General features: G+C 39.5%; 1 protein-coding gene across 1 annotated transcript in view; it reads right to left on the reverse strand.

The window, feature by feature from the left end:
• camkmt (calmodulin-lysine N-methyltransferase) overlaps positions 1–13010 on the reverse strand; it is a 129349-nt gene that overhangs the window by 112062 nt on the left and 4277 nt on the right. The gene's annotated exons all lie outside the window — the stretch shown is intronic.

A 13010-nucleotide genomic window follows, 5' to 3' on the forward strand; every position in this document is an offset into this window, starting at 1 on the left:
CTCTCTGTAGCAATGTAGCGGCAGGAAAACATTTTAGATCTAAATGTGAAGCATCACAAATATTTGGAAATAAATAAATTAGGAGATTGTGTCCATAAAGTGTTAATACAACATTCCGGAAGAGAAATGGATTGTAATCTTGTTTCTTATGCTACAAGGCTCACAGCTTAGGTGTCATGTTCCAAGCGGGTTTTATAAACATTCCTACTTTTTCAGTTGAATTGGCAGTGTTTGTAGCAAGGCCGTAATTAACACTGAGATCTTCAGAACTCAATGACTGAAAATAATTACTTCTTTTTTTTTCTTTCACTCTTTCTCTTGCTCCGTCTCTCTCTGCGAGGGCTCAAGCCAAGAATGCAGAGTTGACTGGACAAACACAAAGGCCTTGCGGAACAGTGCCCGCTGACATCCCCATTCAAGACGCAGGGAAGAAAGTTCAGGCTTGAATGGCTCTAACCTGCACGCTGGTAAGATCAGCTATCATTGAGACACTGCGTAAGTCAGCACTATTCACTGAGCTCGCTATGACCTTAAAATGGTTGCTCCGGGGGCATGTTCATCCACCAATTAGTCTGTGTGTGTAGAGCTGGCTGACTGGTCGGCTGGCTGGCAGTCCTTTCTCTCCCTTCCACACACACATAGGACACACAAAGACATGCAGAAATGCACAAACGCACGCACACAGAACAACCTATCATGCAATGGAGACATTTTTTTTTTCTTTACAGGTCACTTTCGGGGAATGAGCAACATCTAAAATAGCAGCCATACAAGAGGGCCAATAGCGTGCAGAATAAGAGCTCAAACACAAAAGGTGCACATTGCACAGGAAGCATGATCTGTGCAAAGGTGCACATTGCACATAATGTACGATCAAGCAATCAATCAAAATGTTTAAGGTACTTACAAACAGTATGATATTAATCTTTGTTATTACACACCTTTAAACATTTCTCGTTATTTTTTTTGGCAGCTTTCCCTCACAGATTTCTTATGCCTCAACCTGTTATCGTGCAATTATTTTCATTATTGTTTTGCAGATCATCTCAGTTCAGTCAAGCTGTGGTCACTGGAAAATGGAAAGAGGAAAAGAAGGAGGTTTTAGCCCAGAGGTCTGACGAGCTGTTAATTAAATGAAATTATCTACTTTTTGGAGTCGCTGGCGAACGGCAGCCCTGGCGCCTCACCTGAGCCCCACGCAGCTCTCTCCCTGTAGCACACCTCAGTCAAGCACAGAGCACAACAACTAGAACAACCTGCTCTGCACTCCACAGTATTTGCTGCAAAATTACTCATTTTTGCAAAGACAATGAAGAAAAAGTAAAAATATGTAACACGAGGCAATTAAAGCTGTTCCTCCTTGAATGCTTGCTTTGGTCGAGTATCTCTGAGAGTTTTCCACTCCTCATCTTCAGTCGTTACTATACTTCAACTTACATTACAGCAGTTCTTTACGTTCATTCTAAATAATTAAAGAAAAATCGAAAATGTGTTTATGACATGACACTGGAATCGGGTTGCAAATCTACCTGCTATATTTTTATTGGTTGAAGGCGAAGCTGTTTTGTAAGATGAGCTGCAGCACAGATATAAATTTGATAACTAATACTGAATCACTTCAGTTCATTTTCCACTTCAATCGCAGAGTCAGAAAAGGCCCTGACTGAGACGGTCTCTCTGTGGAGTGTAAATGCCTGCAGAAGGGTAGTAATCAGAAAGCGAACACATCACAAACAGCGTAGAGACAATCCTTCCTTCTCGAGAGAGTGGTTCACAAATGACACTTTAACCTTTATCACTTTCACCTTTCAAGCTGGTACTTCTACAAACCACACCATAAGATTCTGATTTAAAAACAGCACAATCAACCTGGAGGTCTCTGATAAATCTTTGATCAAATTTATCATACGCATGAATTGTGATTAAAAAAGCCGAGTTTTTCAAAACTGAAAATATGCAAAGTTTCAATTAGAAAAACACAATAACTGAACTTGCTTTGAATTTTTTCTTCAGTTTTCTTTTGGAGTTAAAAAAAAGGCAGATCTGGGATTCCCGAGTGACTTAATCTGTACAAATTATTGTAATATGGACTGAATTTATAGCAAAAAAGTAAATGCATAAATAGTGGAACATTATAATGTTTATAGGAACAGTTATTTGATAAAAAGCCACTTAAGACAAGTTACATTCTACATTAATGGAAGCATGCTGAAAAATGTGTCAGAGTTTTGATTTTTAAAATTAGAATGGTAAAAACACAACACGGTTCCTTTAAAAGCAACATAATAAGATTAATGTACATGTGCAGTCCAAGTGCTTTTCAAGCACTCTGGTGTAGTAATACCCAATTGTCAACAAAAAGTGTTATTAAAGAGCATTAAAGAAACTACTTACAAAAACAGCCCAGAACAAAAGCAATTTAGTGCAATTTCAACAGCTAGAAATGTAGGAATGCCTACACTCCTCAAAACAAAACAGACTTTCGTTGAGCTTTTTCACATTCTTTATAACATCAATACAGATAGTTCTTAACTTCTAGTTAGTAAAATATGGCATAGTCTTAATAAAGTCATTACACTGTTTCAACAGTGCATTTGTGATATTCTGAAGAAAAATGAAAAAACAGCTTAAGACAAAACATGATAGCATACGAGTTTTTTAGAGAATATTATTGAATTGCTTTTGAAAGTGAGAAAAACATATGGTTGTATTGCCAAAAGTATTAGGGTCAATCATTAAACACCACCAACATAAAAATCAATAATCAGAAATAAAGAAATAAGAAAAACAAATAAAGAGAAAGGATAAAAAATATAATTACAAATGAGCCCACAGGTGAAAATTACAAACTCAATGCTTGATTTTGATGTTGACTTTCCTGAGGTTTTTAAACTGCACTCAATGGGGAACTGCCATAAGGTGCTAGGCATGTAATTTGCAATTCGGAAGTCTGTCCACCTGCAGTCTAGTCCTGAAAGTGCTGAATCACAACTACATTCTGGAAGAGATGTCTTTTCCAGATTTGATCCTCTTCAATCTAGTCAGAAGGTCTTATCACCAGGATTGCCTGATCCATATGGTATCCTTAGTAGTGGGCCTAGTTCCACTTTCCAAGGCTAATGATCCCATTCTAACAAGAGGCACAGGGTTTCTTCAGAGTGTCCTAGCCCTCATTCACTAACGTAAGCCTGCATCAAATCTCTGTACAGAAGTGTGAGCATGAGTGTACAAAATCTGCAGTATTACCATACACAATGTGTATGCATATATATACACACCACTGCACAAACAGCATCCGGATGCACCCATGCATTAAACACGAAGCAGAATGGTTAAAACTGATCGCTAATGTGATGTGTCATCTGACTCCCCTTGTGAAAGGTCAGTAAATACGGCACACCTTGCATGCAGCAATGTGTAAATCACACTTATTCTTCTGCCGAAACCGCAGTGAAACAGGATCACAGAAGACAGTAAACACAATACACAGCCCCTCATTTTGATATAATATAGAAACCAAACCGTTCTGCTTCGGAACAATGCAAATGATGTCAATAAACATCTATTTGTTACCAGAAAGCCATGGGGAGTTTCGCAGCAACCCGGAGCCAATCCCGGAATCAGATGCAAGCGCCAGATCTCTGCAGGGCGCACACACACGCACGCACACACACACACACCAATCAACCCACAACCAGTGTGTCTTTCCACCTAACTCCACACAGAAGAGGATCCCAACTGGAATCGAACTCGGGATGCAAAAGCTGTGAGGCAGCGCTGCTCACCTCCTGTAAACATGCACTTTTTGTGAGGCAGTTTTTACATTGCAGGCTAAATGGGTTTGTTCTTTCACCTTAAATTGCTTTATTTTGGATCCTTTTGTCTCCACACTGATGTTTTTTGTAACCTCTTTCAGGCTGCTGAAAAACAATCATTTGAACACGAAGTAAACAAAGTACAGCTTCAAGCCAGGCAAAAAATGTTGTGTTTTTGATCAGGCTGATTACACACCAAATTGTCATATATCAGTGTTCTAAACAAACCATGACTTGCGCTTCCAATAAACAAAGAGCTTTGGCATTGTCAATACCCTCCTTGATTTTTTGCTTGGCTACATGCCTAACATCAAATGGTACACAATGATTTGGGGGCTGTGTTCCTGTCCAAGAATTTAATCAGATTAATGATGTATTTATTTTAAAATATCATGAAACACATTAAGCTTCAGAACACCTAATATGGATGCACTGCGGTTGCTAGGCAAGCAGTGCCTCGGTTTTGGCAACAATTAGGAAAAGGGTAAAAATCTTCATTATACAGCCAGTAAAACAAGTCCACCCATCTCCAACACATGGTGCACTGTGATCAGAACATGCCCATTAAAACAACACAGGCTGAAGAGCTACTCTGCTGACAAGCACTTTTCTTAATATATAAAAGCACTTAATTCGACACTTATATTGAGCTATCATGATACGTCTGTTCATCTCTCTTTCCGAGATAGCATTCCCAACACTAGTGAGACAAGCATAAAACTACATCTAAAGTCAAGACGATGTCCTGCTGGCCATCAGGGTGACATCAGTGCATACTGGCACAATCAGAAAGCACAAAGATCAGCTTCACCATTACAATAACTATCAATACTGTCTGAAATGCAATTCTGAAAATCTGCCACAATTTCATTTTGCATAAAAAACGTTCATTAAAAGCAGCATAGATTGGAAATTGTTCGGAGCAATAAAAAAAAAACTAGATATAAGCCCCCAAAACATCAAGATCCTTTCCTTAATTTTCCAATTCTTTCTTTAAAAAACAAAAATAGAATGTGTGCATTCTTCATGATGTGATGCTTAAAAAAAATCAATTTCAAGCAAGGATTATAAATGCTAATACAGGGAGAAAGGGCTCCTGGGGTATGAAACACTTGCAGGTTGGGAGGTCTTCTTTGTGGGATTTTTTGTTCGAACAGGAAGCAAACTCTTCACCCAAAGAAAAGAAGGAGAGAACAACTACTCGCTCAAATATGGCTTTCTCATTACCCTGTTATTACCCAGCTCTTAATAATCTCTGCTCCCTGCCTATCCCTTGAAAATTTCTCCCAACTTCATTTCCTCTCCTAATCCCAGCTCATTTGCTGGAGCTAATTTCTTGCTGCTGGGTATGCAGTGTTTTGCCGCCCATGTGAGTTTTTTTTTTTACCGGCCATTTACTTTTCACAGTGTAACCAAACTATTTGGAGGGGAATGATCGGCGCACAAACCCAGCCCGATGTGGCACTGCGAGGACGGAGCGGGGGGAGGAGGGGGGGGGGGGACCGGGCCGCTGTTTGTCCTGCATCTTTGGGTCCCTGAATTGAAGCTTTAGAGAGCAGAGTAAGCAATAAACAAAACCCCCTCAGGGACTGGGGAGGAGCAACAGAACCAATTACGTTTAATTAAATCAAAAGACAGGATCCCCAAAGGCTGCTTTTGAGCTGGAGAACAAATCTGCATTAACACCTTCCCAGCCAAACAACAACAGGCAGGGCTCAGAGAGGGAGATTATCGCCTTGCGTTCACTGCATTCTTCAACACAGCACAATCCTCACCCTGACAAATTTAATCCCGGAGCAGCTGTAGCACTAAATCAGCAGTAGCAAGAGTTACACACATTTGCATCTGTGCAGTGGTCTCTGACACAAATGAAATACTGCAATCTCCGAGTTCACGGATACAGACAATATGTTTTCTGCATCAGACCGAAATAAACACAGTGTTTTACACGAGAAGTAGGGTTGAAGTACAAATAGGATGTGATTGGCCACATTATACCTCTATATGTACAACATCATTTGACAGAAACTGCATATAGAATTGGGGACAAATGGAACCAACAGATAAACGATCCAGGAAGACCAAGCTTTTCCAAGTGCTCAGAAGTATTAGAACACAGATGTGTGTCTGTCATGTGACATCAACAGGACAAGAACCAATCAAACAGACCCTAAAGGATGGATTTACTGTTTCATTCAATCCCATAAGAGATGCCAACAAAAATCCCCAAAAGTGCCGACATCTGCTCAATCAGGTCACCACCCACATGAAGATGCCTTTGAAAGACAAGTGGAAAACACACTGAGCAATTTTATTTATTTTACCCTTTATTTCTTTCCAGACGGAACATAGTCATGGGATCAAGTCAAGCAAGAGCCAAAAGACAAAATCAGAAAAAAAGGCTTTAAGTCCTCCTTATCCTTTTCCATTAGCCCACACTGCCACCTGTGCACTCCACATATTGACACTGGGCCATTGTTCCACAATACCGGGGCACTCCAGACACTGACACTTGCTTTCACTCCGATAAAACACAAACAACTACTCCAAATGTCTGACTGGGAAAAGCACTTGATTCTCTTATCCAATTAGCATCTACAGTTTTGGTAATTTTAAAATGTTAAATACACATGAAGATATCATGGCCAAAAGAAAATAACTCTTTAAATAAATGCGTTGAGTCACTCATTTTTAGCTTTAATACTTTAATTTAAATTTAGACAGAAGAAAATTAAAGTGAAGAACCTCTTTTAAAAAAACAGCAGCTCAGAAAAATACATACCAGATACAGACTTCGGTTTCCTGCACAAAGTGACACACGTCAGCTAAATTTCTGGAGGTTTGGTTATCAGTGCAGTGTACTGGCCAGCGACTGTAGTAGAGTTGGGGGGTGAGATGCTTTTTTAAGGAAATGCTTTGATTTGTGTTCCTTCAGATGCTTTCTTCGTAAACATAAAAAAGGTAAACAAACATATATGTTATAAATCTGAAGATAAGTTGAAAATATTGATTAGAAAGTACAGAGTAACCAAATAAAATAAGAGCCCATTTTTTACAACATCAAGTTTGACTATCCCTGAAACAAAATCATAAAAAATAAGCAGAGTAACAGTCTGACCTACATGGCCTCCACAGATTCATCTTTTCGTCCAACAAAAATCTCTCGTATTTTCCTTTTTGTCAAAAACAGCTGGTGTTCCCAAGTAATATAAATTAATTCAGGTACATTGTGTAATTTGTGTATTAATTTGTGTGTTTAACTTTTTTTATACTTTCAACAAATGGATTCCACCACATCACATTTGCTGCTTGTTAGTATTACTTAAAATGCATTCATTAATATTGCAGATAGTGTAGTGTGAGTGGGCTTCATTACAGACCCAACAATGTTTAAACAGCAGTGTGTAGCTTGCTAATTAATTGTTACCAATACAAAGTTTGTGTCAACAGAGAATGACAGTGTTTCAGCAAAGAACCTTAATGTGATCCGGGTGTAAAGCTATTGTCCAACAGGATATAATTAGTATTATGTGAGTTTAAGATTAGCATAATGATGCGAACAGGAGGCAGAGAGAGGGCCACAGGGGGTACCTCTCCACACAAATCCACCTCCTGCTGCACTCCGGAATGAACTGGCCCCACAGGTCTGCCTTGTTTCCTCACTAAACAAACCACCCAGCTGCCTGCTGGAACGCTGCTGGTGCTACAGCTCCCCTACAGGTGGAGGTTGGAGCTGCATCGCAACTAAAGCACAGCGGGAGCCCCAGCAAAGCAAAGGCACTTCTAGCTGGAATGAAAAACTTGTTATATTGACCTTTCTTCTGCTGATAAGAAAATTAAAACGGAGCAGTAACAGGCTTTTTTTAAACAATAACAAAGGGTGGATAAAACTAAAGAGACAAAGAGGCTGTGTAACTTGCTTTATATATTTCTTTTTTCAGATATGGAGTCATTTGAGTTGAATATGATACATGTTACCTGAAAATATATCTCATGCTACTACTGCATGAGATCTTTAATTAAAAAGTATTCAGATGAAAAAACTAAATTAACTAGTTAGCGAGCTTCAGAGTTATGTTATAAGCTTTTCACTGTCTCTCACTTATTGAGAAAGGCTCATACTATCAGACCACGTTATGATCATCTACATATGTAGACATTATAATCCAAGTCTGGTTTCATTCTAGTACCTTGTGTGGAGTTCACACGATCCCTACATATCCGTGCACGTTTTCATCAGCTGCTCCAGTTTCTTCTCACCTTCCAAAAACGTCATTGTTTGCGGTCTCCAAATCGTTTGTCATGTCCTTGTCTGTGCGTGTCTTATCACACCATCCAAGTGCAGACCAGCATTGCTTCAAGCATAGGGTCCATATTGCCACATCCCTTAAGAGGAATAAATCACTTTCTGATATTGGACTGATGAATCCAAGGGTGTCCTATTGTCATATGACACAAGAATTCAATACCTTTTTAAAAAATTTTCAGAGCATGGTGGAAAGCTTTTTTCCCCATTACAACAAGTAGCAACGCTTCACTGACAATCAGCCTTAATGTTCCTGCAAATCACAAACATTCTGCAATAGATTAGAGCACAGGTGTGTATTTTTGTCATTCCAATGCTCCCAGTTCTGCAAAGAAGACAAGTTAAGTCTACAAACTTCTACATAACTAAGAAACTGTGCTCATGATGGGACTCCCACTGAACCTCTGGAGTGTGGATTACCTTAATCCACACATTTGGTGCACTAATCTGCTATGAGCATTTGTCCATTATTTATGAATAGCTCAAGAAGAATGGAACACATAGGCTTTTAGCTTGTAACCATCATTAGGGGGATTTACTATGCAAACGGAGGGGGCAGGTAGTGCAGAAGACCATTTCTTTTAGACAATGAGAGCTTTGCCTATCTGCAGAGTACCTTTTGAGATATTTAGGCCTATTAATGCGTGAGATCAATTAAGTGCTTGAAAGGATGGCTTGAAAAAGTTTGGCGCTGACCCTGCAGCCAGGCGCAGGGCATGCAGAGTGACCCCTCTCGCTGCATAATCCGCTGCAGGACCAAGATATTTATCTCTCCTGTTATCTGAAACCCAAGTTGTATTTGCACAGGCATGTTAAGTTGAGAGTCAAAGGCTGGTCAAGCATTATATAGGGTCAAAGGAGGAAGTGTAAAAAGACTGGAATCCCAGCCAAGCAATAGGCTATTTGAAGATCCTGCACTTGCTTCAAAAGCACATAACGCTGAGAGAGAGAACACAGTCTGTCCCCTTAAAATGCCTTCCATTGAGCGCTTGCTTCTCTCGCCTGTCTTCACCAATCTTTGCATTTGTACCTTGCAAAACTGACAAATTAGACATTATTTTGTTGGGCTACCGAGCCACAGAAATACTGCCTAAAAGTGCACTCTGTTACAATATCTCTTAAAGAAACTAAATTATTGAAGAGGAGCCTAATGTAAGAAGAGTTAGCAATAGGCGTTACAAGTATATAGGTGTTTGATAATATTGACAAGCATGGGTGGTTCAAGCCCCACAGAATTACAGAGCTCTGTGCAAAATTACAACAATTAAACAATTACATTCTGCCAATTTATCTGAACATTACAGCATCAGAAAAATTTTAAATGTGAGGAGGCCAATCAACCCATCAAGCAGATTGCTAGTATTGAAGTGGTCCATCATGCATCCACCCTTTTCTAAAAGGAACCCTGTGTGTCACCTTTGACATTTATATATGGGGAAACATGTAATATATACACAGTCACAACCCAACACACCTTTGGAAGGATGTGGGCACCTATCTCTACAGTATATGCTGTCTTTAGCAGATACTGATAGAAAGCCTTGCTCCTTTGCATGAATGTCCACATTAAAGCAGTTTTAACCTTGAGAATTCATTGGACTTTCCCAACCGAGTATCGTGGATTTTTGAATAAGGAGTTACAGAAGGCATGTATAATAGAGAGGAAGAGCACTCTCCTAAGAAAGAGCTAAAGTCTGCTCTTTACAAAACTTCAGCCATGCGTTAAGAGGTAGTCACCCTACTTAATATTTCTGATTTTAAAAGTACACTTGCATATTTCAGTACTAAATCAATCTCTCACCCAACCAATCTGTTTCATTTCCAACTGAAAAAAAATGTCATAAAAATAGGCATACAAATGTGTTGCAGGGACACATCTGGGGAAGGGAGGGGGGCTGGTGTGTGGGAGAAATACCAACACAGATAAGTGAGAAAGAGACAGGAAGACTGACAGAAAGGAAGGAATAAAGAAAACAATCAAATGTATGTTACACAAAAAGATCAATTTTTTCCCCTCTATCCAAATACACCAGAACAGAACACAACAGAAACCAGATGGCTCGTTATTTTCCACAATCCTTCAATGCCCCCCTCATGCCCCCACAGTGTATTCTGGCTGTGCCACCCCTGGATGCCCTGGAGGTGTCAGCCTGAGGGCTGTAGTTCAGAAGTGCTCCATGGCCGAGGTCTGGCAGGGCTGTGTTTCCACTCTGTGCCGGTATCAAGCTGCAAGGCTGTCAGATGTTTACGAGAAAATGGGCACAGCAACTCAATTACCCTTTGTGTTTGCTGAAAGGCAAAATGCTTGGAGATGATTTTGGTGACAAGAAGTTTCATTCCATTCCTAAGACGGCATTTTAGCGAGCAGCAGGGGCTCGTGTGGAGATGAAAGCAACGACTCCTATCTCTGACATTAACACCATTCAGGCTGAACGAGCAGATAGCTCAGAGAAAAGAAGCTGTCCCTTTGCTTTGGAAAACCAATGCGAATTCAAAGCTAAAAAAAACAGACTTATTTGTACAGTAAAATATTTACTAAAATGGCTTCTTTACTACAAACAAAATACAAACTACTTATTTCTAGGTGATTAGGTGCTGATTTTAAAACATGCACTGTGCCACACAGATGTACATACAAAAATAAGAAAGTCTGGCTTGTAGAAGCCCCCTGCATGATGCATGTAGAAAATTATTCGAAATCCACAGAATACTACTGAAATACTAGTGTTATTAATAGGGATGCCACCCTATTAATAGGCAGGATCAAACTCAGCAAAATGGGACACTTCACCCACACCAACATTTCCACTCTTGTGCCCCAGTATGGTGACTGGGGACAACACGCCATCTTTCGGGAGAGATAATAAACCAAAGTTCTAACTAAGATCCTGTGAGAACATATTTCATTGTGAGGTCCCAGCTAAATTCCACTCTGGTTTTTTCACAATTCGGCCTCCCTAAAATGTATTCATTTCCAATTTCATTCAATTAGTGATGCAAATTCTCACTACTCGATATACTCTATAGTGAGGGTGTTGATCCGAAAAGCTTGTCACACAGGTGAATTCTACACTTCAGTCGCGGAAGAAGTGGGTCCCGTCCTATTTTCAAGGTTCTTTGGCAGCCTTTGGCATGAAATATTTATAAATTGTACATTAAATATATGAATACAATTAACTAAGAACTAACACTTGGATTTGCGAAGAATGTTATGTTGTGACACAATGAGTGAGACACTGCCCTTCACATTCAGAGGGCTTACATTACAGGTTTTCACCACTAGGGGGTGACACACAATTTAGTACTGTACTTCAGAAACAGCAGGACACAGTAACAAGGCACAGGGGAGGGAGACCTAAGGAACACAGCAAGTATCTCACCAAAGAATCCACTACTGTCTACTGGATTGCATTTTTACATGGACACAGTACTGTTTTCCTTCTATGAACAACATCACAACCTCAACACCGTCTTTGCATCAATCAGAGATGCAAGATGTATCTGCCTTCAGCCTGAAATCTCTTTTGTTCTTTTTGTTTTGTCACATTTCTTATTTAAATTGACATCTACTCATTGTAATCCCTGAAATAGCAAAACATGAGCTAATGCCTACTCTTGACTGGAGGGGTTTTATTTAAGGCCACCTCTCTCCCTGAAAGCCACAAGGAGGCTCCATTAACAAGCTCTTGCTCCGGACTGGGCAGACATTCCTTTTAAGCGGTCTCTATTATACACCGAGTGCCATATAAGCACATGGTTATTTACTGCACTTTGATGTAAATATTATGTAAGGTTCATACCTGTAAATATCTGGGTCATACATGTTACTGGGTAGCTGTGACATGCTATTTCACTAAAGAAAACTCTTAGCACGTTTGCTCTTGTGGAAAAAAAAACAAACCATCAAATGTTTATGTGAAAGACTGCGCATGATAAAGAAAACAAATGTTTTCTGAAACACATAAAGGGAATATAAACTGCTCGCGAACAGGTCTGATGTGAAAGGAGTACTTTAACAATGAATTAGACTGACAAATCCCTTAGGATACAGTGACATAAAATCTTTGCTTTTCAGCCATATATATATAAATGGACATGTATAACAACTAAGCTATGTGTGTGGCTTTACAAGTAGGAGACTAAAACACTCCCCCTTTAGTAACACTAACACCTCTAAAAACACTGATGTAATGTTAAGCAAGGGATATTTTATCACCACAGAGAAACGTTGTTGATGCACTTTTGCTTCCTCTTGTGCACCAAGGTGCCAAGCAGAAATAATATCTACACCTATTTACTAATGTTTAACCAGTGAAGTCAAGAATCTAAAGTGTGATGCTGCTGGATCTGTTTATGTAGCCAGCATGCAGAAAGTGTGTGGATTCAGTTTACTGACCCATGCAATACACACACCTTACTCCTTATAATCACACAAAACAGTCGAAAAGTTACAGTTATTGCAGTCTAAAACCAAGAATTGTACTTGACATGTAACTTGGTATCAAATATTGGAACATGAAAGGAAGTATTGGGAATGTCCAGAGCTCTGAGGTCAGCATTTCATCAGGTACTACTATCTTCCTTAAGACAAGTCTACAGCACTTTATTCCAGGTAGCTCTCCCTTATAACACTTATTTCTGGAAAGTGAAGTATTACATTTTCCTCATACAAATTATAAAAATTATGTGCTGCTATGACACTCTTTATTACACTCTACCCTTTACAGATTTGTATTTCATCCAGCGTATTCTGCTGAAATGTAAATTGTAGATTATTTAAATAGGCTAATATAGACAGAGGTTAACCGCGATAATGTAATGTTCAGCTCAGTTCAGTGCTGCCAGCTAGTGGCATACAATGAGGAAAGGCTAGCTTTATCTATTCACAG

Source organism: Lepisosteus oculatus, chromosome 17 (genome assembly GCF_040954835.1).
Source record: "Lepisosteus oculatus isolate fLepOcu1 chromosome 17, fLepOcu1.hap2, whole genome shotgun sequence".
In the NCBI taxonomy this organism is placed as follows: Eukaryota; Metazoa; Chordata; class Actinopteri; order Semionotiformes; family Lepisosteidae; genus Lepisosteus; species Lepisosteus oculatus.